Source organism: Lissotriton helveticus, chromosome 2_1 (assembly GCF_964261635.1).
Source record: "Lissotriton helveticus chromosome 2_1, aLisHel1.1, whole genome shotgun sequence".
NCBI lineage: Eukaryota > Metazoa > Chordata > Amphibia > Caudata > Salamandridae > Lissotriton > Lissotriton helveticus.
This window is the reverse complement of record NC_136059.1, coordinates 529,337,745-529,363,402: the sequence shown is the minus strand read 5'-3', so window position 1 is coordinate 529,363,402 and position 25,658 is coordinate 529,337,745.

Here is a 25,658-nt window from a genome sequence, read left to right as displayed (position 1 = left end):
TCGCCTTCGAGTCAGACTGGGATGTGCTAGTGTTTCCAGCTATTGCCATCTTCAAATTCTTAACATTCTGCGTTCCAGCTACTGGTATTCACCATATGCAGGGAAACTTTTTTGAAATTCATATTAATCGGTTACTTGCACAATTTACAGCCATGTATTAATTACAGTTACACTTTATTTACTTGGCAGATTTGTTTTGCTCACATGTTCCTCTCAAACCAAGATGGCCAAATCCTTTCTGCTATTATCTCATATACTGTTCTGCACTATAAAAGGAGCTCCATTGTGAGGTCCAGTTGTGTAGCAATTGTTTCCCTGCTGTTGCTCACTCACTGGACTCTGTGGATTCTCCTACATTCTCCAGTTCCTGTATTCTTCTAGTTCCCGATTTTGTTCAGTCTGAAGGTGTTTCTGGTCTCTGTTTTTTGATTTCTTGCTTTGTTATTTTCTGCAGCAGTTCTGGGTGGCTCGTTCCCATTTTGGCATCAGGTACAATCTCATTAGATAAGCACTCAGTTCTCTGAACCAAGAAACCTATCAAAGCATCACCCAGGAGATCAGCCCTTGACACCCTGTTAAGTCACTTATCATACGTGTGGAGAAATGATGGCAACGCAGATTCCTGATGCTAGATGTCTTGTGGGATTTGTAATGGCTATTAAGAAAGAAAAGGAAAAGGAAAGGGGCATCTTCAGGGCACTTCTTGTCATTGCTGTTTGTCCTACCATCAACTCGCTTCTGTTCCTTAAATCAGCTACTTGATAATTACCTTTCAGACATGATACATTCCCTTCAATCCTGAAACATTTACCTTTGATCAAATCTCTAACCTAACAAAAAGTACCAAAACATGCTTAGTTCAAAGCCAGAGATACCAGTGCAAACACTAACAGATGCAATGATGCATTCCAAGCCAATAGTGCATGAAATGTCATCAAGCTGAGATCACCATTAGGAATACAGCTTCCAATGGAAAACGAAGTGATACTAGTGTAGCATAGTTTAGTCTCCATCCTTTTATGCTTGGTTAGCACAATTCTGGGCCTTAAGCTTGCAGTCGAGACATTTAATAATACTATGAAAGTTGTTTTTCTGCATGTTTTCTCTCCTCTGCAGGTGTAGACCAATGGCATCATTATCCGGTGAAAAGCACATTGCATTTAAGAGATTGTGAGGCGCGGAGGAACTGGCAAGGTTGAATAATTTTAAATGAAGAACAAAGGGAGTGTTTCCAGTAGGTAGCGGAGACTGAAATATGGAAGTTATGATTAAGGCACCTAGGGCCCGATGTAGGTAATTAGTATTTACCGATTCGTAAATACCGAATTTTACCGATTCGGTATTTACAAATTGGTTAGTGCTATGTAGGTATTTTTGCCGAATCAATTACCGAATCGGGAAAATTCGGTAATTACCGAATCGGTAAATACCGATTCGGTAAAATTACCAAATTGGCAAGGGGGACAGGGTGTCACTTTGACACTCTGTTGCACCCCTGATTCAGGCTTGTGTGCCATGTGACACACATACATGCCCTCAGGGCCATGTGACACACATACATGCCCTCAGGGCATGTATGTGTGCCACATGGCACAGGTGTACATGCACAGAAATCGGCCGTTACCAACCGGTATTTGGTGACCTACATCTGGCCCTAAGTTCTTTCTTGGGAACTAGAAAAGTACTCTGGTGTGTATGAGGTCAAATTTATCGATTGTTCTTTATGAAATTTATTTAGTGAACCCACTTTGGAGTTAGTCAGATTCCCTTTTAGACTTGGAGGGGTACAGACCACTCTTGACATCTCTGATTGTGTTGCTTTATGCTAAACATGACCCTGTTCTTATAGAAATTCAACAGAGGCTCGGAGGCAGACATCTTTCTTACTTCCTTGATTCAATATGGTTTTGCCTATCCTTAGGTTAGTGTAGGATTTGGTGAAACCTCAAACCTTTTCTAGGTATGAGGAGAAGGAGCAAAACCATTCGTCTAGTCATCATATCCTTTGCCTCTTTTTTGCGGCTACTGAGATCCTTATATGTTCTTTGCTGTTCAGGACAAATATTGTAAGACACTTTGTTCTTCCTTTGGTTATTATATAGTATGTCTTTAAGACTGATATACATCAGTCTGGCTTTGAATTTGCAATGAACCTTTTCAGTTCAAGTTACTGATTCAGAGTGTTATTGGGTGATCCTAATGATCGCACAAGATTTGAATTGTCATTAACTCCTTTTCCTTTCAGTCTACTAAAAGGCCTATCAACTTGACTCAGATGAAAGAAAATGGCCCATAGCGTTCTCAGATGGTAGCATACCGAGGATGATTAGTACCTGGAGTAGAGGGGGATAGCATACTGAGGATGATTAGTACCTGAAATAGAGGGGTTAGTAAACAGTTACTTTAGATTAGTCTAGATCTAATATCAGCGCCTAGTGCTCATGTTTCGAGTAGGAAAATCGGTGCAGATAATGTTCCAACAGAGAAGTGAGTTTCAATAGGGTTTTGTGTAAACGGCTTATGCTTAGCTTTCAGTGTTTGTGGCAATTGTGTGGTGTCTTGCGGAGACTGCTGATATGATGTGGTAATGCTTTAGATGATCATGTGAGTGTAGCGCTTATTGTGGAGACGTTGTTATCTGGTCCGACGTTGTCCAAAATCTGGGGATGATATTAAAAAGTGTGGACGAGACTGTATTGTAATTGTCTGCTGAGGTTTTGTGGGGTTTGTTGTGAGATGTTGTTGGCAGCCCAATTGAAATAGGGATGTTTATCTTTTGTGTGGAAATGAGGTATGATAAGCATGGTGAACCTTTTGCGCAGAGGAAAGCTGCATTGAACAAAGTGATTCCCAACAGGACACGGTTTCATTCGGATTTGTGCTTGTGCTACTTTTTTAGGATTGATTTCTGTCAAGTCAATTCTTTAGTAAAGAAGACAATTGGTATTTGTTATTATTGTATTGTATTTAGTTGCAAGAGTGTTGCTGAAAAGTGTGCATGCAGGAAAATTGTAAAGGAGGGTGAGCTGCTGCGGGGAGTGGGAGTGCCTCACTGTGATAGGTCGGTTGGTGTAAAGCCGCATTGTTATTGGCTGTCTATGTCACTAGGTGCCGCACTGTTATTGGTTGATGAGTTGGAACAACAATTTTAAGTAGAGTATTGATTTTGTGTTGAAACAAACTGATTTTAATAAAAAATGATATGTTTTAAAGTTGTATGACATTTTTTCAGAGGAGATATTCAGATACCTCTTGGGGAAGCCCTGCCCGAAGATACTGCAGGACATTAAATCGGAATAAATATAGGGTTACAAACATGTATATGGCTTGAAAAATGGCACAAATTGACTGAGAAAGAAGGTGCACTGGTGTTTCCATGTTATGGTACATTTAATTCGAGAATTTGAGGAGAATTTTGTATGAAATTAAACCACAGCATAGACCCATGTAATTCAAATCGCTTAATGATTGGGAGTGTGCGGCTCATTCGAGAGAAAAAGAGAAATATTGGGGACGAGAGATAAAGGCAGTATGTGCTTATGCAGATACAAGGTGGGATGTAGAGCAGAAAGGTGGGGACCTGATATGACATAAGGAGCTAAATTATACCCATTATTGCACAGAGGAGAAAGGGCTGAAAAGAGAAAGAAGCAACAACCAAGAGAACCTGGAGTGAAAGGCGAAAACAGTAATAGTGATACTTGTGATAGTCTTCTGGATGTATTAATGTACGAGCAACCACCTCTGTATAATTAGATTTGAACAGAGGGCAGTAGAAACAATCCTGCAGGTGGGAATACTGGATCACCTACGGTACCAGTAAGTACGAGTACTAATATGATAGGGAGTTATTCTGTGAAGAAGGACCAGAGCATGATGAGGACTATTACTGCGAATCAAAACATGATAGGAGGAAATTCAGGGGCCTGCGTTCCTGGATCCTCAACTGTTTGTACAGTCCCAGATGCACTTATATTTTCTGTTACCATGGGACCAGCGGTTTCTATATATAAACCTGATACTAGGGGAAATGGGATTCAAAATTCAGATGTCCCCGCTCAACAACAAGCATCAGAAGTTACCCCCCATGAGTCAGAAGGTAGGAGAACTTGTCCCTTTATGTCCAGCTAATGCAAGTTCTCCTTGTGGTGCAAGTGCAGACCCATCTGTGCATCAGTCTGTATTTGGAACTTTAAGGTCATTCCCAGGTTTACCAGATCTGAGTTTCACTTATTTGGGAGCCACCTTTAAATGTGCATAGCAGCACACCTGAAGTAAAGGCCATACCTAAAGCCTCTAAGGTGCATCCTGGTCTTAAAGTCTAGGGATTGGAAGACTTTTCAAACGTTTTGAATGGTACATCAAATGGGAGTGGGAGTGCAGACTACTTTGCACGTTAACTTGGTGAATGTGGGAAAATGTAAGTTGGAAATGAATGAAATGATAAGTGGTTGTCTTGCATTGGTTCAAATAGAAACTTATCAGCCGAGTGAATTTTTGTTCATGAATAAAGATGTTACTAGTAGAGCAAGATAAGCACATGAAAAATTATCGGAATTGACTCAGAAATATGAGGTAGGTTTAGAGTGGAGAAAGGCTTTACAGAAAAGCCACCAACTCGCTTTTAGTGATCAGGACATAGAATATATGAGAATACCTGGAATAAAGATACGAATTTGGGAATTAATTAACAGTATCTTAATTTGGAGCGAATTATTGAAGTGGAAAGTTAAATTATCTAAAAGAATAACTCCCAAGAAATAAAGGACAGAGTTGCCTCCTGGGGGTGGGAGGCAGGAGCTACAAGCTTTCTTTTACGGGAGGTACCTAGTGAAGGTCACATATTTGTACCTTGGAGTAGGAATGATCTTGCATCATTTACAAATGAATTTCCCAAATTTTGAGAGAAGCCTGTGGATGGGTATGAACAAGCTGAGCTGTTTACGAAAATTTTGAAGGTTTTGTGGAATGATTTGAACACCCTGTTTGAGATTGTGGTTCCAAGTGATTTGTGGACACCATGTAAAATAGCAATAAAATGTCCAAAGAGAGTGCCGACAAATGACCCTGTGACAAATGGCCCTCCAGCTATGGTGATGAAGAAGTATAATCAGGTAAAGTCTAAATTGCCCCCCCAAGATATTAACTGGGTCAAGAGTAATTGTACGACCCAGGAAGCCGAAAGATATGATTCATGCATTCTATGATAGATTGTTACCGGCATTTAAACGGTATACTGAAATGGAAACACTGGAGCCTAAAGATGTGGGACATTTTGTGTCTAGGTTTGTGACCGGATTGAGGCTTGAGATTAGTATGATGATTTAACAGCTCTTGATTTGTTGGCAGAATAAGTTGGCTGATGAGATATTGCGATATGCTAAATATTGCAATGATGAGATTGAAATGAGGCAGAAGAAGCTAAAGGAAAAATCTGTGGTGGTACAAATGAACATCCATTAATATAATGGGGCAACCCAGTGACCCTCAGAACCTGGGTGAATAATGACAAACAAGGATTGGTTCTGTCGGGGAATCGACAATTTCTTAGATATAAAGTCTATTCTCTAATAACTTTTCTCACTCAGTTACAGAAAATAGAATCAGAAAACCACACACCACACAATTTTTGAAGCGAGAAAAGAATTCTTATTCATCAATCTCGTTACGGCAATTAATTTCAACAATTAAAAGGACGGTTGTCCGTGCAATAAATGTCAAAACACAAAAATACACAATTGAAATACAAGTGAACAAGTGATTAGGGTGTATCATACAGTGAAACAAATTTTACAACACAAAAATATTAAACGAAGTCACGGTCCAAGAATGTAGTCAATGTCCACAAACAGTACAATTATTTATATTTTTCTGCTGTGTTTTTAACAAGGACCAGTTGAAGAGGTAACGTCGACGTTTCGACCCTGGGGAGCGGTGCTGTCTTATTAGCAACCAATTCGGGTCTTCATCAGGACGATAAAGAAGAAGGGACAACCTATAATTAAAAAGGGAGTGCCTGTTTTAGTATGGGGTGTGTGGATAGACTGAGCAGGTAATAAAAACCTTGATTTGTGCTCACCTGAGATTTCGTCTTTTAGAGAGGGTATAGGCGTCCTATTTCTGCCTCTACACTCTTGCTTCTTAGCGTTGATTCTGTAAATTATATTTTTATTCAGTATCCCATAATTTTACATTTAAACTTGTGCCTCAATTCCTAAGTCACACGTTTTAAAAGGGACATACCTCAATTCTTTGTCACCAGCCGGTGTACAAGTAGAGGAAGGTGCTGTAGGTCGATGTACCGATTTACAAGGCTTGGAGGACGTTGTATCTGAAATTTATTTAATCATTATTTAATAACTATCCTCATTAATTGAATGGTTAGTGGCACACAAATTCATAGGGACACGTACCTTGAAGTTCTGAATCGCTACCTTCTAGTTAGAGAATCGAGCCTATGGTGCCGCAGCCGCGATCACCTAAACAGGTAAACAATCACCCATTAGTGGATTCAGTTCTTTAGTTAAAAAAAGGGCGTTTAGACATCCTAAACTCGGATGTCGAACGAGCTCCGTTACTCACTTCTAGGATTGAAACTTCTGGGATTGAAACAGCAAGCGTCTGTATGCTCCGCGAGTTAATCCATTAATGCCGGCTCGCGTCAGTTTCCATTATATTCCAAGAGTGTTTCCGGATAGCAAGCATTCCAGGAAGCCTATGACCAATAGCCCGTAGATTTACTGGGCGTGTTGGCCGTGCATCCAATGGCGAGCTGACCCGCATCACGTTACAGACTCATGCACCACACCCTGTGCTGAGCGTGATGTCAGGGCGTCCGGACTCAGACTACCACGTGACGGGTGCCCGACTCGTGAACCGCACCAAGTCATTCTGTATGACGCGCTCATCCTGTTAATGCGTCATCATTTACCGTCTCCCCAGCGGCATGAATGTTGCATTTTGGTATTTGTATGCACGTGAGCCTTCTAGTAAACCGTAACAGTGTTTGTATACATATTTTACTGGTGAAGGCAGGGAGCTAGACCGCAAATGCGATCCTTTGTCCAACCGAAAATATTCCGTTGTTCAAAATTATATTTTATGCAATATTCAGTAGACATCCACATCTGAATCTGTGTTGCATTAAACATCCCTAAGTTAAACCATACTTTGAACAAACCCGAACGTGTACCACAATCATGTTGCAATGTAGTTACATTTCTTAAGCACATACAATTCTTCTAGACATTTTACGTTGGAAGGGCGTTTTAAAATTTCAATTACCTTCAGTCTGGCTATACATGATATTTACGCATTACTCATGACAAAGCCAAAGCCATACAAATCACATCGAAGACAAGCGGTCTAGCTCCCTGCCTTCACCAGTAAAATATGTATACAAACACTGTTACGGTTTACTAGAAGGCTCACGTGCATACAAATACCAAAATGCAACATTCATGCCGCTGGGGAGACGGTAAATGATGACGCATTAACAGGATGAGCGCGTCATACAGAATGACTTGGTGCGGTTCACGAGTCGGGCACCCGTCACGTGGTAGTCTGAGTCCGGACGCCCTGACATCACGCTCAGCACAGGGTGTGGTGCATGAGTCTGTAACGTGATGCGGGTCAGCTCGCCATTGGATGCACGGCCAACACGCCCAGTAAATCTACGGGCTATTGGTCATAGGCTTCCTGGAATGCTTGCTATCCGGAAACACTCTTGGAATATAATGGAAACTGACGCGAGCCGGCATTAATGGATTAACTCGCGGAGCATACAGACGCTTGCTGTTTCAATCCCAGAAGTTTCAATCCTAGAAGTGAGTAACGGAGCTCGTTCGACATCCGAGTTTAGGATGTCTAAACGCCCTTTTTTTAACTAAAGAACTGAATCCACTAATGGGTGATTGTTTACCTGTTTAGGTGATCGCGGCTGCGGCACCATAGGCTCGATTCTCTAACTAGAAGGTAGCGATTCAGAACTTCAAGGTACGTGTCCCTATGAATTTGTGTGCCACTAACCATTCAATTAATGAGGATAGTTATTAAATAATGATTAAATAAATTTCAGATACAACGTCCTCCAAGCCTTGTAAATCGGTACATCGACCTACAGCACCTTCCTCTACTTGTACACCGGCTGGTGACAAAGAATTGAGGTATGTCCCTTTTAAAACGTGTGACTTAGGAATTGAGGCACAAGTTTAAATGTAAAATTATGGGATACTGAATAAAAATATAATTTACAGAATCAACGCTAAGAAGCAAGAGTGTAGAGGCAGAAATAGGACGCCTATACCCTCTCTAAAAGACGAAATCTCAGGTGAGCACAAATCAAGGTTTTTATTACCTGCTCAGTCTATCCACACACCCCATACTAAAACAGGCACTCCCTTTTTAATTATAGGTTGTCCCTTCTTCTTTATCGTCCTGATGAAGACCCGAATTGGTTGCTAATAAGACAGCACCGCTCCCCAGGGTCGAAACGTCGACGTTACCTCTTCAACTGGTCCTTGTTAAAAACACAGCAGAAAAATATAAATAATTGTACTGTTTGTGGACATTGACTACATTCTTGGACCGTGACTTCGTTTAATATTTTTGTGTTGTAAAATTTGTTTCACTGTATGATACACCCTAATCACTTGTTCACTTGTATTTCAATTGTGTATTTTTGTGTTTTGACATTTATTGCACGGACAACCGTCCTTTTAATTGTTGAAATTAATTGCCGTAACGAGATTGATGAATAAGAATTCTTTTCTCGCTTCAAAAATTGTGTGGTGTGTGGTTTTCTGATTCTATTTTCTGTAACTGAGTGAGAAAAGTTATTAGAGAATAGACTTTATATCTAAGAAATTGTCGATTCCCCGACAGAACCAATCCTTGTTTGTCGTGGTACAAATGAAGGCTGCTCAGAGAGGGATTCAAAATCCACCATTTGCAGGGAATGCCCTTCCAGTGCAGGGAATGTATCAACAGGGAGCTCTAGGAATGCAGGGTGGAGGTGAATTTCTGTCATAGGGTAGAGGTAGGGAAGTCCCTATTTATCCGAATACTGGAACTGTAGCAGCTACATTGAAGAAGTCCAATCCATGGCACTACTGAAATAGGTGGGGTCATTGGAAGTGAGAATGCTGTCTTAATCCCGCAAATGAGGCTCAGAATTCTGAGCTTGTACCACCAGAGAGCAGTAACTCTATGCAGCAACAGAAAGTACCAAGACCTAGATCTCAAACTTTTTATGTTCTACAAGCCCCAGTGTTGCCGGTTTCCCAACCTCTGATTCCACAGCAAGTTGCTAATGTTCCCACATTTTCTTCAAATCAGGTTCCCAATTTGAATCAGAATGATTTCCAGATTGAGAATTCTTTCCAACAATTTCCCATTTTCAAGACAAGTGAAATTTCGGCATTAATCAATACTTCCTGACGGTTCCTGAAGTGGGAGGAAGATTACATGCTCGCCGTATTCTTGAGGTTACACCAGAGCGGCACGTTTATAGATGCTGATGTGAACAGCTACGTCGTATCATTTTTTGTTGATGCTGGTTCTACTGATTCAGCTGTGAGATCGCTAGACGTTCCAGACCTACCCCTCTCGGGAACAACTATCCACTAATGAAAAACCCCATTACTGAGGATCCTGTAAAGATAGGAAGTTTTGAGGATAAACAGCAATTTGTGGTTTGTGATCCGAGTCCTGTGAGTTTGTTAAGACGCGATTAGTTGTGCAAACTCAATTGCACTATATACTGTACCTTAAGATTTGAAATGGCAGTAGCCCCTTTTTCTCTCAGGCAACTAAAAAGGTCTCCTGACATGAGTCAATTGGAAGAAACGGCCCAGAGTATTCTCAATACTTTTTTTTTTTTTAAATATACCACAACAGAAATAATCACTCCGGAAAATTATTAAAACAGTCTGTTTAGATCCCTTGCAAACAAATGCATATCAGGTAAAGTAATCCATACCACATTCTAACAGGAAATCTAAATATTTAAAAACAAGAATGTGAAATTAAAGCTGTTTGCTCTTGTAAAATGTTGTCATAATGAAACGTGATTGGATCTTTCACTTGCCCAATTTCTCTCACAAATGTCCTGGCCCAGCTTAGTATAAAATCTCAAAATTCAGCCTCTCCATATTACTCCCGATCCAGCGTATGTAGTCAACGTTCAGAGTCAATTTTCGTGGGAGCCAGGCTTGTGATTGTCAGCAGAAAGGATGAAGCATCAGCAATAGTCAATGCTAGCAGCAGAAATGGTGAATGTCTTGCATTCTTAGGTAAGTGACCTGATCTTTAACACCTCTCTCCCAGTATAGACAAGGTATTATTAGAATAGCTTTTCTATTCGCCCATGAACTTTAATGCATTATTATGAACCGTCTGTGGTATTAATTGAGCTGTTTAACGGGTCACAGAGTCCTGTGTCCAAGCCGGTTTTGTACACACTTGCCATTCATAAGAGCTGAAAATTTTCCACCTTTGACCTTTCTTGATATCACCTTACATCACTGCAGTGCTTGGCTTTACTGTTGCTATAGTACCCGTACACTCACAGACACAACATTATTGTGGAATTTGTCTCCATCAGTGCCACTGGCTTAGCACTTCTCTTTTTTCTGGTTGATATTTCATGTTGACTTTCTGATTGACTGGGTTCTACATGCAGTATACTTTGTTTGAGGAGTCTCCCCGTGGGTGCATGGAATAAGACAAAACAAGTCAAGTCAATAAGATCCACACTGTTCACTTAGGTATCTGAAACCTTTTTCTACTCAATAAACAGTAATCAGAACGTGTGCTGAGTGTGATTTTCATGAATTCGAGAGTTATAATACATAATAAACATATAGCTAACATAGGAACCATCATTAGAACCCACTTGTGATATAGCAAACAACAATTTCTTATTATATGGGTTAAAATAATCACAAATGACAGAAATGTGTATACTGTATTTCAAAATGTGTGAGAATGTATTGTTATGAAACGATCATTGTTACTGTGGAATGATTGTGAAACTAAAGCCAGACGAGTCGAGAGAAATTAAAGAGTGACCATTTTACCTATTAGTGACTGACCGAGCCCGGTGCAGTGCTGGTGAGGCATTGATGTGAAGTGCTCCTGTAAAGGCCACAGAGGTAGTCGCATGGCCTGTGTTCCCTATTTCATCCTGGGGAGAAAGGTACTGACGTCATTTGGGGTTGCAATTGGTTGCTGTTGCCTAGAAACCTCTGTGCTCCCGAGACTGTAAAATGAGTCTCATTAATGAAAGCGCCTCTATGAGTGATTCACTGCTGTGCTCTACTTCAGTCATGTGGCTTTTCCTACTTGAGATGTTAAAAAAAATAGGATCACTGACGCCCTTACTACTAACTATAGCTTTAGCCCAATAATATGCACTGCGCATATGGTTCTAACAGGCATAATGCCACGGCCCTGACATGCCATATCATTCATCATTTGCTCTTGTTAAAATATGTCGTCTGCCCAATGAGGGCTCTTGGGACTAAGGCAAACTCAAAGTACACGGGGGTTTAGGTGTCCCAGTGTCCATAAATCCTAAAATGTTAATTTATCATAGATGCGGAAATTAATTATTCACTTCGAAAAAGATTTATTTTACGTTGTGTTGCAATCATTTTCCATCAAATTGGTAAAACACCAGACACAAAGACATTGAAAAACATTAGATGAGGGATCATTGATTGAGCAAAAATACACTTAGGTACAAATTCATGTGGAATGGTGTAAGTGCAAAAGTTTGAAGGGTAGACCCATTTGTTCATATTGTGCAGATGTTAAAAAATAATATGTGTTTGATTCAACTTATATGTAAGAACCTATTAGACTATCCACCTTTAAACAGAATAAAGGTTTTCTCCTAACATGCTTTAAAGACAATGGGCCAGATGTACAATCCATTTTTGCACGCGCAAACAGGTTTGCGACCCGTTTGCGCATGCAAAAACGTACAGGGCCATGTACAATTCCTAAATAGCGAGTCACAATTTATTCGCTATAATTCGCTATTTATTGCGAGTCGCAATTAGGCAAGGGGCAAGTTCCATTCCTAATTGTGACCGCAAATAAATGTTTGAGTCTTTTGTGACCGCAATTGCGGTCGCAAAACACTCGCAGATTACCATCCTCTTCAAGAGGGTGGTAATGCAGTCGCAATTTGGAAGGGGTCCCCAGGGGACAAAAATATTTCTTTATTTTTTTTAAATGCAGCCCGTTTTCCTATAAGGAAAACGGTCTGCATTTTAAAAAAAGATACTGCTATATTTTAGCAGTCCCAGACTTGATGGTCTGCTGAGCCCAGCAGGCCACCATACCTGGGGGGTCCTGTCATTGCCAATGGGCTCGCAAATTGCGAGAGGCTCATTAATATTAATGAACCTAGCAACTTGCGACTCCATTGGGAATCGCAAACAGTGGTCAAAACTCTATTGTACGTGCAAAATAGTGCCTTGGAAATTGTGAGTCACAAAAGACTTGAAATTTGCGAGGCGCTATTTTGCGCATTGTACATATGGCCCATAGTCCTCAAATTGCGATTTGCAAAAGACTTGCAATTTGCAAGCCGCTATTTTGCTCATTGTACATCTGGCCCAATGTCCTTAAAAGAGGTATTCTGACGATCTGTAAAGGCGTGTTTGTTAGATGCATGAGTTCATTTTATCTGTGCCCTTTGTCTTCTACTTTACAAGGAGTTCTGAGAGGTGCAGTTGTTTTTTTGTATCCTACAGCCAGATGTACAAATGCTTAGTTGCAAACTGCTTACTGTTTTTTAGCTGCAAACTGGTTACTATGTATTTCGTATGTACGCAAGGCCTTTTTGTCGCTATTTTTTTTTGAAGCAACAGAAGTCCAAATCGCAAATTTTGTGACTCTAAATAGTAATTCATTTTTATGCATTTCCAGATAGCGAATGGGTATGTCTATGTGTGAAGCATTCGCAAATTACAACAAGTTGCAGAACATTGATTTTGCAGGTGCAATCTATCCGTTTTGTGCTAAATTAAATCACTTGTGCATGACGGTATCGGGACCTTAAACTTTTTATGTGATGATATAATACTCCCTGTTTGAGGGGTTGGAGCAATTGACCTTTTTCACATAAAGGTAGGCTATAAAACTCATGGTTTATGGGTTACAGTAATTAATCATGTGCACAAAGTGTAAGTATAGAAATGAAACTATTTGTGTACTTTAATTTTTTTTGTGGCTAAAGAATAAGTAACATTACATAAATGAAAAGGTGGTGCAAAAATGATAAATTTAAGGTATAACGAGAAAGAAAGTATTTCTAATGATTGTGTATTTTAATTTTGGTTTGCATCGAAAGAATATATAAAGTTTTCCTAAACTGTAACTAAAGATTAACCTTTGTTTTTTTCATTGAATCTCAATGTTTTTTAAATTTCTAATAAAAAATGTTTTGGAAGTATACAGTTTACTGTGGTTGAGTGGAAGGTTGGTAAGTGGACTGTGGTAAAGTATAAAATAGGAGTGTACCGTAACGTCTGTTGTCATAGAGCACAGTGTCACGGAGTGGCACAGAATGGAGTGGGGTAGAGTGGAATGTGGTACAGTGGAGTAGCATACAGTGGAAAAGAGTAAAGAGGAGTGGTGTTGAGTGGAGTGGCATAGAGTGGAGGGGCGTAGAGTGAAGTGTTGTACAATGGAGTGAAGTACAATGTAATGGCGTATAGTGGAATGGGGTAGAGTGGAACAGCACAGAGTGCAGTGTTGTAGAGTGGAGTGGTGGACAGAAGAATAGTGTACAGTGGAGTAGCGAGGAGTATGGTGATACAACGTGCAGTGTGGTAGAGTGTAATAGCTTACAGTGGAGTAGCGTAGAGTGCAGGGGTGTAGAGTAGACTATCATATAGTGGAGTTGTGCACAGTACAGTGGAGTAGAGCTGTATAGTATAGAGTTTAGTGGCGAGAGTGGAGTTGCATACTGTAGAATTGCGTAGAGTGCACTAGCTTAGGGGAATGTTAGAAATGTTAGCCTTAGAGCGATCTTCCCTCAAGATTTTGCTTTCCTCCTCCACTTTGTGTTGATCTAGTTTTTGCTGACCTTAGAATTCTGCAAATATTTCCACTGAAAACCAGCGCTAAAGTGCATTTGCTCACTCCTTAAAACATGGTAAAATTGGCTTGTCCCCAATTGGCATATTTAATTTACTTATAAGTCCCTAGTAAAGTGGTACTACATGTACCCAAGGTTTGTAAATTAAATGCTATGAGTGGGAATGCAGTACTTATTGTGCCAACCACGTAAGTAGCCCTTTAAACAAGTGTCAGGTCTGCCATTGCAGCCTGTATGTACAGTTTTAAACTGACAGTTAGACCTGGCAAAATAAACTTTTTGCCAGGCCCATGCCTTCCTTGTTAATACATATAAGCCACCCTAGGGTAGGGCAGGCCCTTGTATCCCTCATTGACGGCAGCCTCAACGATGAAGTCAGACTTCCTGTTGCAGCTCCTCGGAACTGTAACACCGCCCAGACTGTGCAACACATCCTCAACGTCGGACTTCACTTCGCAAGCCCTCACCGATGGGATACTCACTAATGCCGCAGGACCTTGCACTGCAGCCTCGCTGCATCTGAGAACCGCTGCATTGCTTCGGCTGTGTGATGCATCGTTGACGTAGATCCTTTCAGCACTCCGTAAACCATGATTTAAGGTACTCTGTTCCGAGTGCCGTACTGGGTCACTGTAGCTTGTCTGCACTCCAACGTTGTCAGCCTGAGCTTCTGACTTTGCCACAATCCAGCGTGACCAGATATCCACAGTTGGTGCTTTACACCTTCTGGTTCTGCTGATTGGATGTTTGTCATTTTGGTCTTGTTTTATTTATTAAAAATCACTCTAAATTTTCGAAATGTGTTGGGGAGTCCTTTTGTGGTGTGTTTTCACTGTGTTACTATTTGAAGTGTTGCATAACTACTTTACACATTGCATCTGAGTTACGCCTGACTGCTCTGTGCCAAGCTACCTGAGGGTGGAGCACAGGTTTATTTAAGGTTGACTTTTGACTTCACTCTGCGAAGAATTGTGTTTGCTGCTTGAGAAGGGTTTCACCCCTCTTCAGCCTACAGGGGACTAATGTAGAGTGCAGTGATTTAGATTGTAATCGCATTGAGTGAACTGGTGAAGTGGAGTAGCATAGAGTGAAGTGGGGTAGAATAGAGTGGAGTGCCATGCAGTGGAGTTGCGTACATTGGAATAGCATTGCATGGATTGGCATACAGAATAGTGGTGTACAGTGCAGTGGCATTCAGTGAAGTGTGTTAGAGTAGTTTGACGTACAGTGGAATATCGTAGAGTCGAATGGTATAGAGTGGAGTGGAGTGCGGAGTGCCGTACAGTGGAATGTTCAAGAGTTTTCTGGTATAGAGTGGAGTGAGGTACAGTATAGTGGGATACACTGGAATAGCGTAAAGTGGTAAGGCATAGAGTGGAGTTGCATACACTGGAGTGGCATGCAGTGGAATAGTGTAGACTGGAGTGGGATAGAGTGGAGTGGCGTAGAGTGTAATAGCGTACAGTGGAGTGGTGTAGATTGGAGTGAGGTATAATCTAGTGAAGTACACTGGAATAACATAGACTGGAGTGGTATAGAGCGGAGTAGCCTACAGTGCAATGGTGTAGAGTGTAGTGTTGTAGAGTAGACTACTGTACAGTGGAGTGTTGTAGATTGGAGAGGGTAGAGAGTAGTGGGGTTCACAGTAGTGACGTAAAGTTTAATAGCACACTGTGGAGTGGCATAGAGTGGAGTGTTCTACATTGGAATGGCGTGCAGTATAATAACTTCGAGTCCTCATCCTGGGACCATCACCCTCCGCCTGGAACGACTCCTGGAGGCCCCCAGCCCTGGGCACCGCCCCCAAGCCAACAGACCACGCACGCAACCTGGGCTTCATCCTGGACTCCTCCCTCTCGATGACCAGACAAGTCAACGCCGTATCCTCATCATGCTTTCACACCCTTCGCATGCTTCGCAAGATCTTCCGATGGATCCCGACCAAAACCAGGAAGACGGTCACCCAGGCCCTCGTCACCAGCCGACTGGACTACGGAAACACCCTCTACGCCGGAACCACAGCCAAGCTACAGAAAAAACTTCAATGCTTCCAGAACGCCTCTGCCCGACTCATCCTGGACCTCCCCCGATGCAGCCACATCTCCAGCCACCTGAGGGACCTGCACTGGCTCCCCATTGACAAGAGGATCACGTTCAGACTCCTCACCCACGCACACAAGTCTCTCCACGACCTGGGCCCCAAGTACCTCAACGAACGCCTGACCTTCTACACACCCACCCGCCAGTTACGGTCTACCAGCCTCGCCCTCGCAACCGTACCACGCATCCGAAGAGCCACCGCCGGAGGCAGATCCTTCTCCCACCTGGCGGCCAAGACATGGAACTCCCTCCCCATCCACCTCCGGCTGACCCAGGACCACCTCGCCTTCAGGAGACAACTCAAGACCTGGCTGTTCGAGCAGTAGCGGACCCCTTCCCCCAAGCGCCTTGAGACCCTTCCGGGTGAGTAGCGCGCTATACAAATGCTGTGATTGATTGATTGATTAGAGTGTAGTTGCGAAGAGTGGAGTTTTGTAGAGTGGAGTGCCATACAGTAGAGTAGCGGACATTGGAGTAGTGTAGAGTAAAATAGCATTGAGTGTTACTGGTGTACAATGTAGTGACATAGAGTGGAGTGGCATATAATAGAATGTTGTAGAGTAGAGTAGAATGGAGTGTCATACAATGGAATAAGGTGGAGTGGACTGCTACAGAGTGGAATGGCATACAGTGGAATGGTATAGAATGTAGTGCTGTATAGTGTAAAGTGTACAGTATAATATTAAAAATATTTAGATATATATTGTGCTGTAGTATATTGTGGTAAGTTTGTGGTATACCAGGGTACGTGTACATGTTAAGGCAGTATGTGATTGACTAATGACTGTGTTTACCAATGGTAAAAGGCTGCCATGTAATTTTCATGACTTTTTGTCTGCGTTCTGATTCTGCATTTTGCTGCGTTCTGGGTTAGGGTCTTACATCAAGGTATGTTGTAGGTGTATTGTTGTCCCCTAACTATTACCACTTTATTTAAGTGTTAGGAGGTAGAGAAATGTATTTATAATTTTCTGTATGTTTTTATAACAGTTTTGGGAGAAATGTGCATTTAAAAAAAATGTTTAAAGCAGCATGGTAATTTGTAGGTATTCCCACTACTCCCTAGCCTTTTTACTGAAGATTTAAATATATTAAAAATGGAAAATACACTGTATTACCCTATATTTGTAATACATTTTTGTCCCATATTTGCTTTTATTACATTTATTTTTGGTACTGCAGTATTCCTGAGGAAGTACAATGGTACATTTTATGTGAAAAATGACATAGAGGCATATATATATTTTAGCCAATCATATAATGAATTGTCATCACTATGTACGGTGGTACCTCAGAAAAAATGCCTCAGCCACAGATATCACTAAGTTAAAATGCCTTATACCTTAAAGAATGCTTACCCTACTTACCTGTAGTACCCAAAAGGATCCTCTATGCACCATTATGTCTAATCCTGTCATATTTCATGTAAATCTGTTCAGCTATTTTCATACTACACGAGAAACAAAACTCTATGGAAATGCGTTAGTGAAAAAACACGTTCTGGTACCCCCTTTTATCTTTGTACACCCCTGACCATCCAACTTTACATCGTCTACCAATGTAGAAGGAAAAATAGCTCAGCATAGTTTCGTGGGGATTCGTCAAATGGGCAAAACGTTAGGAGCGACCAAAATCCCATGGAATTCCAATACCTGGACCTACACTGGATCTAAATCTATATATTTATACACACAACATATATAGAAACACATATTACCCAGTGGCAGTCGCCACTGGGTACTTATGGTTAGGATTGCTTTTCAATAGAAAAGGCTTTTTTTTCCTAATAACTTTGGTGCCATTTTACGATTCTTCACAAAACTTTCCAAAAACATTTTCTTCTATCTCACCTCCTTCCTGGGAAGTGTTTGGGGGTGATAGGTCCAAAAACAACTTTTCCCACTAATTTTTTTGATAGGAAATACAGATATATCTACAGCCCAAAGGGCTGAACAGATTGACACCAAATTTGGCAGATAGCTAGATCTTGGTACAGAAAGCGTGCTTTTATAATTTGGTGTAAATCTGTTCAGTAGGTTTTGAGAAAACAATCTAAAAACTGTTGAATATTTCATGCTGAGGAGGATTCGCAGAGCAGATAGATCTCAAAATGAGATCTGATTGGATGCTACCACATAAACAACAATGTGGCAGTCTCAGGACTTGGGGCTCTCCCTCAAGTCCTAGAAAAATTGTAAAAAAGAGATATGAGGGAGTAGGTTAGGGATACCCTGCCCTGCAATGTGAGGTGGGGAGTCCCAGAGGGACCACCCTGGGACAAGAAGGATTTATTTAATTAAAGGTTTGTTGCAAATCCATGGTGTAACCATGAATCTGCAGTAAATTAAAATAAGTTTTAAAGACCAAAGACGGTGGGGGTTAAGACCAGTACGCACAAGGGTATATTTACACAATATGTTCAAAACAATTGCTGTCTCATTTACTGCACTCTACTCCTATCGTGGTTCACCGTCCAAGCCACTGAAAATAATCCAGAAATACAATAAACAAAGAAGGAGTGCTCCAAATTCAAAAAATATTTTTCAGTCCAATGCTGTAGTCCCAACGTTCTTTATTTTCTGATTAATCCAATTTTTTCTCAGTTTTTTTCTTTGATCAACAGAACAAAATATCCAATTCTTGAGATGACAATCACATACGACAACAGCCTACGCGTTTCATTGTAAACGGACATCATCAGGGCTGCAAAAACAATAAAAGGAAATATTTTTTAAAATCATAGACATCTTATTTGTCCTCTAAATACATCCTATAATATGGAATTTACAAACATTACATTTCAAATCACTAAAATTTCAAAATCTGGATTGTCCCTGCCTATATACCATTCTAAGTTTCTTGTTATACATTTCTGTGCAAGCTTCAGTATTTATAAGTCTCAGATCCACCATTGAATATTGATTAGAGCCCACTGCTCAGTTGTACCCCTCATAAGCAGTTATATAAAAAACAACCCATACCTTCAATTTCATCAAGATCCTGTTATCCAAGTTCTGCACATCAATTTTCTATCACTTGTATTGTTCTCTCTTTTCTCTATTATGTTTATTGTTCCATCACTTTAACCTAAGTAAGGGAAATATATAATTACGTATCTTCACATCCCTATTTATATGATTCATAAACCTCAATTATTGTATCATATTCCAATTGTCATGGATCCCAATGCTCAGCATTAATTGGCTATATTCGAATCTCAGCGAAGTGTATCCAGTTCCTAGTCCTCTGGATAACAGTTCCGTTCCCAGCTTATCCACATTCTAAATAAAATATTTAAATAAAATGGGAATTAACCTTATTTGCAATCCTATCCTACTATTAATACCATTCTGGTCACTGCTATTCTATTTACAGAGGTCGTATCCTGTTGATTTCATTGCCAGCTTACTTAATGTGTTTTGATTTATTTATACTATTACGTAAATTCTGTTCCATTGTCCTCAGCCTCCCTACTATTATCCCAACACAGCTCTATCCCATATTGCCAACAGCAACAAGTATTCAATACATGTAAACTTAATCCAACTCAATACTAACTTCAATTCTTTCTTTACAGTCTTGTTTCCAATTTCTCAGTTATATATATTCATTCCTGACCGCAACCGCAATCTGTGAAAAAGTGAAAAGTGGAAACAAAACCTTAACATCTACTCCTTAAGGCCCGATGACCTATCTACTCTTACACCCCGTATTTCTCAACAATTCGAGTGTCAAACTCTCACCTTCCAAAAGATCCCGAAGAGCCTGTTTTCGTCATCACTCCAGAGAGACACGCCTGATCGTGATACATCGGCCGTGTACTGCAGTGAAGTTAATGCTGGCTATAAATACTCACAATAATTAGTGACAGCCTCGTTTCAGCTGTTGAATTACCTTACATAGCTCCCTCTCTGGTCAGCTAGTTCCATTCGCCAATCACACACACATGTACAAATTGACCAATAGTCTTTTTCAATGCGATGCACGCAAACTGTTCTCTACCCGGTCCGCTAGTAAGTCCTCCTAGGTTCCCAAACGGAACCGGAAATACTTCTACACTGCATTCAACACATGCGGTTTCCTCCTAGGTCCGCTCCTTCTCTCTGTTGTTCTTCGTGTAGGGAACCGGAAATAGTATAAATTTCTAGCCGTAATAACGGAAGTGTTACGTTAGCCAATCATATCGTAGAACACTACTACCCATGTAAAAACCGCTTGACATCTGCATGTCAATCTCATCCTTAATGTATTTCTAAGCGTGAATGCGATAGGCTGGCTTGTTTAACCGGAAATACTAAGTTTTCCCATCAACTGTTTGTTTATTATTAGCCTACCAGATAGTAATGCATTCACCATTCGTGCCGCGTATCTATTCTAATAATCCTAACAATTCCAATCACTCACTGTATTTTTTCGTCACGCAACCTCCTCTTTAGTGTGCTTTCAGTCAAGGCCTGATGCAATGTATTGCTCGATCCTTTTAGCAATTATAATCCTCACAACGTTAACTATTTTTTGATAACAAAACTATCAGCTTGTGCATCGATGTTGAGGACAAATGTATAGCTAAATATTTAGACAATTATTACATCTTGACCACCCTAGTACAATACTAAATAAATAAAATTAATCAATCCAGCAATCTGAGTAGTATATCCTCCTTCACTATAGCTCAATCTAAAAAAAGCAAAATAAAGGTTTTACCAACTTTCTAATACTCACATCTATTTAAGATAGAAATGATGTAGTTCAATATCAAAATTCAAGCCTGCATCAACCGTCCTACATCTAATGATCCACCTCGCTTCCTGCTTTCTGATATTCAATTCCCAGTCTCCACCTCGTCTGTCGGGCATCATTTTTTGGATACCATGAAACCTGATTTTAGTCTCCATCGCATGATTATCTCTAATGTGTCTATACAATGGTGATTTCTCATCTTTATTCTTGATGCATCTGCTATGTTCTTGAATTCGCAACTTCAATACCCTTTTCGTACTTCCAATGTACACTCAGTTGCAATCACAAATAATGGCATAAACAACACCAATGCTATTACAATTTATGAATTCTTTGATCGTATACATTTGTCGAGTATTATATGAGAAAGTTTTTGTCTTGTTTAGTCCAACTTCACACATATTGCAACCCCCACAAACATAAAAGCCTGCCGGGGTTTGTGGAAACCAGTTCCCACTTTCAGAGACTAGTAGTTCCACTCTGGAGGAAAACTAGGAAGTACCTTAATGTTCCTAAATTTAACAAGTATACCTCATTATGGCACTCCTCTGTACTACCCAAGCAAGCTAACGATGACATCTCGAGGAGATGGGAACGTCTGGTGGTGCTTACTGTAGGGGACTTTTTTCAGCCAGGTTCCACTAACCGGTTCCAATATCTACAAGAGATTTTTTGGTTCCAAATACCGACTCATTCAAGTTTATTCAGATTAATACGATTCTGAATTTGAAAGTTTACGACATTTCTTTATGTAGTATCCCCTTATTGGATTGTCTGGGAAAGGCTACAACCAGGATCGGTACTATCTATGACATTCTAATTGAAAATCAGGGGGATGATATGAATACTACGGAAGTGGGTTGGGCAAGGAAATTAAACAACCCCAATGTGGATATTGATATGTCCCTACACCTTTTAACTAAGCTTTTTGTTTCCTCCAATCTGAAAGCCCAGTTGTATAAAACAATATATAATCTCTATTATACCCCTGCCAAATTACATTCATGGGGGAGGAGACCAAACTCAGACTGTCCAAGATGTGGAACAAGCTCTGCAGATCTGATTCACATGCTGTATGAATGTGATAAATTAATACCTCTTAGACGAATGTTAGCAGGTTTTTGGCAAGAAGTGTTCGGGCATACTGTAGCTGAATCCCCCACTCTTTATATCCTGGGATATGATAATATGCTTATCCATACGAATGAAGAGAAAACATGTCTTTTTCTAGGAACCGCTGTATATAGAATCATACTTACTGCCCGCTGGAAGGACGTGGATCCCCCTAACTTCCAAATCTGGTTGGCCCGGTTCTTAGGCATCTTTAATCAAGAGAAAGCTATTTTTGCATGTAAAGGAAGGAAAGCCAGAGCTCAGGGAACTAAAATCGGGAAGCCTATTGAAACTTGGAACAATATTAACAGATCTTTATAATTAATGGATATGTTTAGGAATGGTTTTTTTTATAACTGTTATTATAAACTGTTTTTTCTATGGCTTTAAAATCTATTTTTTCTTTTTTATGTACTTGATTGTATTAATGGAACTTGATTTATACTGAATTATGTGACAAATTTTCCTTTTTATCTGTATTATATGTCGGTCTCGTATGTATAATCCTTATGGGTTGCCAAATAAAGATATTAAAAAAAAAAAGAGACTAGTGGTTCCCAAAAATTTTTGGAAATCATTTATTTAATAATGGGCCTTCTTCGATAAACTATCTCTGGTTTATCCCCTATTATGTTTGTCAGACCTGGTACCCCTTTTAACAAGTCCCAATTCTTTTTTAAAACTTTGAAAATGTTATCCTTCTGTATACAGTATGTAGTAACAAAAGCTAATCGATCCTTGGAAACTGTCCTGTGTTTTTTAACCAGGGTGGATTCTCTCTTCACATTCATAATGCGTCCTCTGGCTTTATGTAAAGAGGACGCATCATACCCCCTTAGATGCAATCGATTTTGTAGTAGATCTAGTTCTGTGTTAAAATCTGAGTCCTTACTGCAATTTCTCCTGATTCGTACCATTTCTCCATACGGGATCCCCCACGTTACTGCTTTAGGGTGAGCACTGTCTGCTCTAAGTATAGAGTTTGTTGCAGTACTCTTCCTGAACAATTTACTTAATATCCTATTACCCTCTAAAAAGAGTTCTACATCCCAAAAATGAATGTTAGTACTGCTATGTTCCATAGTCAATTTCACATTGAACTCATTCCTATTCAAGTGATTAAAGTATTCAGAAAGCTCTTCCTGTGTCCCTCTCCAAATCATAAAAATATCGTCTATGAATCGGACCCAAAATAAAATGTGATCCGAACATATACCAGCCCCTCGACTCCAGGCATGCTCCCTCTCAAACCAACCCATAAAAAGGTTGGCGTAAGAGGGAGCAAACCTGGAGCCCATCACCGTACCCCTTATTTGGTGGTACCGATCCACACCAAACAAGAAAAAGTTATTAGTCAAAATCAATAAGCACATTTCCAACAACATGTCAGAATGGGCCCTTAGGCTAGCACTGCGACTGCCTAGAAAGTGATGTAAAGCTTGTACCCCTTTCTCATTCTCTATACAAGTATAAAGTCCAACTACGTCTAAGGTGACTAAGATAAGCCCTTCTTCCCAGACCACATCTTGTACCTTGTTGAGCACGTCCATCGTGTCCATTATATAGGACGGTAAATTAAAAACTAAATTCAGATAAGTGTTCCGTCATTCCCCCAATACCAGAGACAATAGGTCTTCCCGGTGGATTAGTTCTTGATTTATGAACTTTTGGCAGAATATAAATAAATGGATAGGTAGGATTTTCAACAAGTAAGTATCTATATTCTGGCTCGTCCAAAAGACCTTCTTCCTTCCAGACATATAACCTCTCATTAATCTGTTGAGAAGCTCTCTTAATCGGATTCGTGCTCAACTTCTTATAACATGAGCTGTCTTGTAACTGACGATTAATCTCAAAACAATAATCAGACCTATTCATTACAACAACGTTGCCTCTTTTATCCGCATTTTGTAATACAATGGTCTGATCTGATCTCAATTTACACAGTGCTAAAATAAGCATGGGTACCCATGCCTGAAAAGACAACCCCTCAACCAGGGTGGGCCAGGGCCGGGAGGGCTGTTCATTTGATATATTTGTGGGAGGGGAACTCGTGACCCCTTTCCCTGAGCAGCCAAAGCTTAATTTGAGCAAGGGTAGCTGGTGGGGGCCACCTGCACTTATTTTGGGGTCTGGCACTTTTTTGGGGGGGATCAGGTATTTACCAAGATCAAGTGAAGGGAAAACACTGAAATCGGAAAGATGGAGTAAGAAAAAGATGGTAAAACATTCTCAAAGTGATAATGCAGGAACCATCAAGAGTAAGATAACGGGGTAAGGTGTGTGAGGTAGTGGATTAAAGAAGCATGAGGTATATCTAATACAAGTAGCCTTGATATTTAGCACACCGACATTTAATTGCACTGGCCACCACCTTCTGAACAGAATTTCGGGCACCAGCACTCTTTCTTTTACAAATTAAATGGGGAGGGCCGCACATAAATTAAAGGGGGGGCACATGGATTCTCTTCCCGAAATGGACCCTGGGACCATATATAAATTAAATTCACAGAAAAAACAAAGGTTAAAGTGACGTTATAGTTGAGTCTGGGCATTGAACTCCTCTCCGCTCACGGAGTTTGCAGAGTTTTCCACACTCCGGGAGCTTGCGGAGTTCGAAAAAACTCTGCTCCACGAAGCGGTAGAGGAGTTTTTTCCTCGCTTGTGTTCATCAACTTCAAGTTGGCGAGCACAAGCGAGGAAATTCCACCTTCCGGTGAGATTTTTCCTCATTCGCAATCATCAATATCAAGTTGGATAGTGTAAGCATGGAAAATCAACCTCCCGTTAAGATTTCTCAACGCGGGGGGTCAGATTTCTCATTGCGATTGGTCACCTATGCTCACAACCGCTTGGATTGAGAAACCGTCTGTTCGCGTTGAGAAGGCTGCCTCTCGAGTAAAAATCTCCTCGAGAGGCAGAAAGGAAGCAGCGCCTGCTTGTGCTGTGCATGGTGATGTTTGCAATGAATGCACAGTGCAGACAAGAACCTGGCACTGAAAATCACAGTGAATGGCATTTATCGAACGCACTCTGCTGCTTGCAGAGCTCTGCGTAGCGCAGCAGAGTTTTCTTTGCACTTCGCGGAGTTCCGCTATGCAGAATTCCACGAATTCCACCCAGGCTTAATTATAGTATGTATAGTAACTATAACATGTGCCCTCGCCATGTCCTGCAAATTTTCGCACATATTACATCGCTCATGATATGATCTATGACATTATTGATAGCACGACTGCAACATCTGAAAATATATAATTGATGATAACACTGTGCATGGCGAGTGAGTGAGATATAGGTACCTAGAGCATGAGTTATAGTCATTTGAGATAACTATAGATGGTGAATTTCAGTGGTTTTGTTGATTTAAAATGGTATGTTTTAACTGACATTTTCACCCAACTATAGCTTCCTTATTATAAACTTTGGAGCAGCTATTTCTGCTGCTCCTTCCAAGCAGGAGCAATCTCTTGATCTGTTTTCCCGACAACATCATTGCAGATAGGTAAAGAGAACAAAAGTCTGCTCCCAACTGGCTGGAGTATTTTCAAAGCTCCCACCAGCTGGGAGCAGACTTTGTGTTTACTCCTGT